This window comes from Cryptomeria japonica, chromosome 4, assembly GCF_030272615.1.
Source record: "Cryptomeria japonica chromosome 4, Sugi_1.0, whole genome shotgun sequence".
In the NCBI taxonomy this organism is placed as follows: Eukaryota; Viridiplantae; Streptophyta; class Pinopsida; order Cupressales; family Cupressaceae; genus Cryptomeria; species Cryptomeria japonica.
Window position 1 is genome coordinate 63971665 of NC_081408.1, and position 8269 is coordinate 63979933.

Here is an 8269-nt window from a genome sequence, read left to right on the forward strand (position 1 = left end):
TTGTGCTCAATTTCTTGTTAATCAACACTAAATATCAATTTAAGTCTCACATTAACTCTGATTTTAATCTTCAACAGTAATCTTTGTGCTCAAATAACCTATAATTGCTCAAAATGCTTAAAATCAGTGCGCAACCCTCACTATCTTTCGATTTCGCTTCCAAGGGGGCATACTCATGACCTCAAAGTTGAGAATTTCTTTCAAAGTCTTCGTTACAAGTAGCTAAACTTCATCAAATCAATCACTAGGGGCATATCAGTTTCATTGCTTCAAATCAAGTTGATATTGTCTTTGTCTGAATTAGTCTCTTAACATTAATCAGTTTCACCACTTTTCATCAAGCTGATTATTCGTTTAAACTCAATCAAGGGTTTAAAGAGTATCTTTCATCACACTCAATCTAAGCACGTGTTCAGTTTCATTGCATCGAATCAAGCTGAACAGTTTATCTTCGCTCATCCTGTATTGATCAATCAAGTTCAAGATTGGTTTTTCTCTTTGCTCACCGTGTCTAGTTCAATCAAGTTCTAGATCGGTAAGATCCACTTCTTGATCAATCAAGTTCAAGTTCAGTATCTTTGAGCTCTTTATCAGTCCTAGTTCAATCAAGTTCTAGATCAGTTTTTCTTTAATAAACTCTATTCAGTTTTATCTCTTCAAAACAAACTAAATACCTACTCTTCATCTAGTTCGTGATCAATCAAGTTCAAAATTGGTATCTCCTAGACATTAAATTTTCTTTGAACCATAGCGTTGCTCGCACATTAATTCGAAGAGGGGCAAATGTAATACCCTAAAAATGGTCATCTAAACCATGAGCCCCTAATCTCTATTCCATCACCAGGGTCCTAACCAAAGGCAATTAAATAAATCTTGAGCACACAATTAATTTCTAAAATCACCAATGTCACATGGCAAATCAATAACCAAATATTAATTAAATATTTATATAATTAATTAATAATTGCAAGTAAATCATTTTTAAACAATTATCCTATTTATTTTATTTAATATCCTAGCATATTTAATTAAATAAATCAATTTACCATTAAATCATCAAAAAAAGGAGATAATCTTGAAAAAAAAATTAAAAATTGATAAATAATCTCAAAGAAAGCAATTAAAATAATTAAATATTAAAATTGAATGAAATAGAGAATAAATAAGTTTTTCATGATTTTATCTTAATTTTAGTTCAATTTCCTTTAAAACTGAGAAAACCATCCAATCACATCAATTCACCTGGATTGTGGTTCCTCTTGGAAAATCTTGACCGCTTAGCATAATTTGATCTCAGCCTTTGGTTTCTTTCTGAATTTTCTATAAATTCAAGCTCTCATCGCTCATTCAAAAATCCTGGAGAATATATTGTTATTATGTTGTTTTTACTCTAGGTTCATTGAGAATTCGCATTGAGATATTGCATATTAGTTATTTCATATTGATTAAATCATTTAGCTTAAATATTCATATATTGCTTAAATCATGTTATATTAATCTTGTATATCTAGCTTAAATCTTGCATCCATTTAGCTCATATTCATGCTCATATTTATTTAAAAATCCTTTATTTAGGTGTTGTCTAGTCACTGGATAGCTTAGCAATCTGAGAGCAATCTAAACTCACATCTACTAGAAGGCAATAAGCTGACTTGCAATGGATTTCATTTTATCGCTTTTGATTAACTAACCCATGCAAATAATGGTTTGTTGAAGTTTTGTGTCTTACAGCTTGCAGATACAGGTTCACTTTTCACACACACAAAAACATGACTTCGAGCAACCCAAAACAACTAAGTTGTAGAGTCCTACTTGAAGACAACTTACTAAACAAAGTAAGTATGACTCGCACAACTGCATTAAAAACACATGTCAAAATTACTATTTATATAAAGTTTACTAACAAAACTTTTTTTTTATGGTAAGTCTCAAAAAATTTACTCCATGATGGTGCAACCACTGCTAGCTAAGATAGCCATGATGACTCAGCCACTACTAGCTAAGAGTCCAATTTGGACTTCACATTCCAACATTCTCCCACTTGAAGTCAAATTGCAAACTCTGAATAATTCCTCTGCTGAAAGATGATTTCCAATGTTGCCTATCATCACATAATCCACAAACCAAGAGAAGTTATGCACCAAATGAACTTCTCTCTACTAATAGGTTTTGTCATAATATCTACGGGGTTTACATTAGCGGGAATCTTGGCTAAAGAGATCTATCCTCCTTCCAACACTTCACAAACAAAGTGACATTGAATATCAATATGCTTTGTTCTGGAAAGGTAAGTTTAGTTTTGTGCTAAGTGTAAAGGACTTTGACTATCACAATGCAGTACCATGTTATCTTGCTTCACTTGCATTTCACCCAAAAGTCTATGAAGCCAAATTGCCTCCTTACTAGCCTATGTTCCTGCCATATATTCTACCTCAGTAGTAGACAATTCCACCGTTGCCTGTAACTTCGACACCTATCTAACAACACCTCTAGCTAAAGAGAAAACATAATCTGTTGTAGACTTTCTCTTATCTTTATCTCCACCAAAATATGCATCCACATACCCATTAATTTGAAGGCTACTCCCACTATAACAGATAGTAGCATCTGATGTGTCTCTCAAATATATGAGAATCCCCTTCACAGTTGTTCAATGATTAGTGCCAAGATTTGCCATGTACCTACTAACAACTCCCACTACTTGTACAATGTCTGGTTTGGTGCCTACCATGGTGAACATAAGACTTCCTACTATAGATGAGTACGATACATGAGACATATGTGTCTTATCTGCTTTTGTGCTAGGGCACTATTCAAAAGACAATTTAATATGAATAGGAAATGGAGTAGTAACTGGTTGTGCTTTCTTCATATTGAAGCACTGCAGAACCTTCTCCACATAAGTTTTATGTGACAACCATAATTTCTTGGTGTTTCTGTCTGTATGTATCCTCATTCCAAGAATCTGATTTGCACTTCCTAAGTCCTTCATCTCAAACTCCTTAGCAAGATGAGTTTTCAAATGGATGAGTTTATACATGTTGGGACCTGCTACCAACATATCATCAACATACAGTAGTATAACAATAAAATTATCATCATCATACCTTAGAAAATAGGCACAATGATCAGCTTCACATCTCCTAAAACCCAAACTCAACATGAATGAATCAAACTACTTGTACCAACACCTTGGTGCTTGTTTCAAACCATACAATGATTTTATTAGCCTACAAACAAGATTCTCTTTGCCTCTTTCCTCAAAACCTTTTGGTTGCTATATATAAATCTCCTCTAAGTGATCACCATGCAAGAAGGCTATTTTTACATCTAATTGTTCTAACTCCAAATCAAGACTAGCAACAAGAGCTAAAACATCTAACAGTGCTTAATTGTACAATAGGTGAAAAAATTTCATCAAAATCAATACCAGATTTTCATGCATACCCCTTCACCACCAACCGAGCTTTATATGTCTCCAAATTATCATTTAAATCCCTCTTCAACTTGAAGACCCACTTGTTCCCAATAGATTTTCTCCCCTTAGGTAATGGTACAAGCTCCCATGTTTTGTTCTTATGTAGAGCTTCCATCTCCTCTTCCATAACAACTATTCCATTTTCTTGCACATTCAGCTTCACAAGCCTTCTGATATGAACTAGGTTCACCAACATCAATTTCTAATGCACAAGCATAATTACAAGAGAATACCTTACAGGTGGTTTGATTAATATACAGGATCTTCTTAACATGTGATGATTCAACCTGTGGCTCAACTGGTTGTTGTTCTTCTAATTCATCTTCATCTAGTTTCTCTGCATCTAGTTGTTCTTCATCAAGCACATTTAGATGATCATCATGTTTTTCCACCTCTATTGGAATAAATTCCATACCTTGTTGTTCTTTACATCTTTGCATTGATTTTTCATTAAAATACACATCTCGACTAACGATAATCTTGTGGGAAACAGTATCCCACAATCTATACCCCTTTGTACCTTTTACATAGCCAAGAAAAATACATTTTGTGGGCTTCTTGCCCGGCTTATTTCTATTCTCTTTAGGAATATGTACATAAGCATTACAACCAAAAAAATAGAGAAAAGAGTAATCAACTGGTAAATACCTTTCCATATTTCCTCTGGAATTCTATTATCAAGAGCAATAGTGGGAGATCTATTGATTAGGAAACAAGGTGTATTTACAACCTCACCCCAAAATTTCTGCTCCAAACTAGTAGTACTCAACATGCATCTGGCTCGCTCCATGATTGTACAGTTCATGCATTCAATAACACCATTTTGTTGTGGTGTCCTAGAAACCATCAACTGCCTTACAATTCCATTCTCATTGCAAAACTGATTAAATTATGTTGAAGAAAGCTCACCCTCATTATTAGTTCTAAGACATTTTATTGTCTTACCTTTTTGATTCTCTACCAGAGCTCTAAACCTCTTAAAACAAGAAAACACTTCAGCTTTCTTCTTGAGAATATAAATCCACACCTTACGAGAATAATCATCTATAAATGAAACAAAATATGTTTAACCTTCAATAGATATTACAAAAGCTTCCCATGTATCTAAATGAAATAGATTTAATACATATTTGCTTATGGTAGTACTTTTAGAAAAACTTGGTCTATTCTTTTTTCCAAACAAAGAATGTTCACAAAAACTTAAATCTTTAGATTTTACACCTGGGAGAAGATTTATATCTAGTAGTACCTTGAGACCTCGTTCACTCATATGACCTAGCCTTTGATGCCAGGTTGATAATAAGTCCATCTCTGCATCAGATACCACAACAGCCTCTCCAGTGTTAGTTTGTCCAACTAACCTATAGAGATTACCAACCTTCTCTCCCTTTATCACAACCAAAACTCCCTTTGTTACCTTGAGACAACTATTTTCACCACTGAATCGATAACCTTGTTCATCAAACACTCCAACTGAAAGTATTTTTTTCTTTAAACCAGGTACATGCCTAACATGTTGAATAGTGCTTATTATTCCATCAAACATCTTGATTATTACCTCTCCTTCACCAACAACTTCACATGGGTTGTGATTTCCCATGTAGAACATACCACCATCACAAGACCGATAAGTAAACCAGTCTCTGTGTGGTGTCATATGAAAGGAAGCACTAGAATCAAGGATCCAAACATGAAGTAAAGAACTTCTCAAATTAGCAGTTAATACCTCTCCATCTTCCAATGGTGTCTAAACTTCAGCAATGTTTGCGTCAAATTCTGGTGTACTAGGATTCTCCTTGGTTTCTTTTGGCAACCTGCAATCCTTCTTGATAGGTCCATTCTTGCCATAGTTCTTGCATTTCACCCTTTTCTTCCCCTTTGGTTTGGACCTGGTTTGTCCATGCTTAGTATTTGCTCTTTTTTGAGTTTTGCGTCTTGCAACAAGGGCTTCAATAGAAGAAGATCCTTGAGATGTCTTCCACCTTGAATCTTCAGAGATTAAAGTAGCCACCGCATCCTCAAAGACCAACTTCCCACTTGATGCAAAATTACTAAGAGCCATAACCAACTGATCCCAACTATCTGGCGAGGAGCAAAGTAATATTGTTGCCTTGTCTTCTTCATCAATTTTCACACCCACTAAAGCCATCTTGCTTGTCAATGAGTTGAAATCATTCATATGATTTTTGAAAGATGCATTGTCATGAATCCTCAAATTATACAACTGTCTCCTTAGAATAATTGTGTTTATTAATGACTTCGTCTCATACAACTTTGCAAGCTTATTCCACAAGTCATGAGCAAATTTATCCTCTACAACATTGAACATAAGTGAATCTGCTAGAGATAACTAGATTGTTGCTCTAGCCATGCTATCCATGGTATTTGACTCTCTCATGCTCATATTTGCAAGTTTTGATGATACTCCTTTAAGAGCTCTATCACATCCATCCTTCACAACAAAGCTTGAATCTTAAGCTTCCATAGAACAAAATTTGAACGATCAAACTTATGTACCTCAAATCTGGTAACACTATTTCTAGCCATTGCTCACTTCTAAAAACAAACAACTTCTACACAAATAACCTTTTCTCTAATACCAATTGTGAGAAAAATAACAAGTTCATAAAATTTTCAAAGAAGAAAAATAGCACATAACACATAGATTTATGTGGAAAAACCTGGTAAAACTATACCAATAAAACTCCATGGGCAAATTTTATCTTTTGTATTGATTCTCAGGAATTATAGAGTTACAACAATCTCCAAACTATACATCAAAACATTACTTCGAGCAACCTAAAACAACTGAGTTGTAGAGTCTACTTGAAGACAACTTACTAAATATAGTAAGTATGACTCGCACAACTACATGTAAAACAGATGTTAGAATTACTATTTATAGAAAGTTTATTAACAAAACTTTCTATAATTTATAGTAAGTCTCAAAAAATTTATATTTAGGTACTCCATGATGATGCAACCACTCCTAGCTAAGATAGCCATGATGACTCAACCACTACTAGCTAAGAGTCCAATTTCAACTTCACATTCCAACATTACCAACAAGAAATCTTGTTAACTTTTTTTTGGTATGAAATAATGGTTTTGAATTTAAAATAATTTCTTGCACTTCCTCCTTGGGGGTCTCCGGTTGTAAATACATAAGTACAAACACTATTATTTCTTTATCTTGCCTAATTTTAGTCTGCCATCTAGCTTCCAATTTTCTATACAGAGAATCAAGTATATGTCCTTTTAATTCAATCAATTCTTTGCTATATTGATTCATAAACCAAACAACTGAACCCTCAATTTGTTTCTGCTCTTCCTCACCAAAATTTTTATAGTATTTATGTACATCAACCAATATACCATACTTCCTCATATTACTCAACAAGCTCTCAAGAGAAGTAGATTTAGTTATTTGAGGCTTAACAGATTTGATAGTGGGTGAACCAACCACTTCAGACTTCTTGCCACTTGCTCTCAATTCTTTCTTACCACCTTCTGATTCTGTTTCCTCTGCATCTTCCTTTTCTATAGCCTTAAAACTCTTTGTACTTGTTCTTTCTTTCTTTTTCCTGTAGCTTTTGTGACTTTAGGTGCTTGAGGCTCAACTTGTTTTGCTTTACTCCTGATTTTTATCTTTGGAGGAGGAGGGGACTTCTCCTTCTTGACATTAGCACTCCTAGTTTGTCTATCGGTGGAGACACTAGAGGTACACACTTTCCTTTCTTCAAATCAGGTTCTTGCTTCATCAATCATCTCCTTTGTGAAACCTTGTGCAACAACAAATTCCTCAACCTCTTTCCCGATCTTTTTTGCCACTACTGGTTTGGCCAATTCAGCATGTACTTGTAGTGATATCTCTTTAAATGTGCCAAACCTAGATAGATTTGGATCTATCAGTTTAGATAGGAGGTGATTAGCATAAATAGTCAAGATGTCTTCTTCTACCTCATACCCCATAGGCATGACCCATGAAGTCCTTGGATTTGCAACATCCATCTAGCAAGTGTCAGTATCAACCATAAAACAAATGGAGTCTTCATATGTTTTTTACTACATGCTTTGGTATCCTCTCTCTAGCATGCAATTTCTTCTAGAAATCCTTGAAGTATCCCCAAATAGTCCTTGTGAACTCATTGCCAAGCATCTTAATGTTGTTCTTGATTTTCAAGGTTGTCAGTGTATCCACAAACCATTGGATATCACCTATACTAGGAAAGTCATTTTGGAAATAGAAAAACAATCCAATAATCAACTAACCAAATTTGAACTTCTATCGCTTGTCCTTCTTTATTGATTCAAGGTTCAACATCAGTTGTGCTCTCAAGGCCTCTTCTAGGTCATAATCAACATTTTATTTCAATATCCAGTAAGTTGTGTGGATAGCAGCTCTAAGAATTCTATTTATCTGGCTCAAATGGTATACTCTGTAGCCGATGACCATGGATGCAAAATTCACTTCTATATCATGTATATCATTCACCATCATGGCATGACCATCCCACTTCAACTTTGATAGTCAGATAACCTTATCCTTTAAGATTGATCTCAAAACAGGAACTTCACCAGTGGTACATAATCCGATGAGAGCATGGATAGCCTCTTTTGTGATCTTGTGTGGTCTATCCAACTACATAAACTAATCGTGGATCCTACTCAGAACATATCTCACATGCTCTTCTTCAAAATCATCTAGAAAGTTTACAGCATGGTGAAAACCCTTATCGGATACCCTTTTGAATTCATCCTTCATCACTCCTTATTTATCACACAGTAATA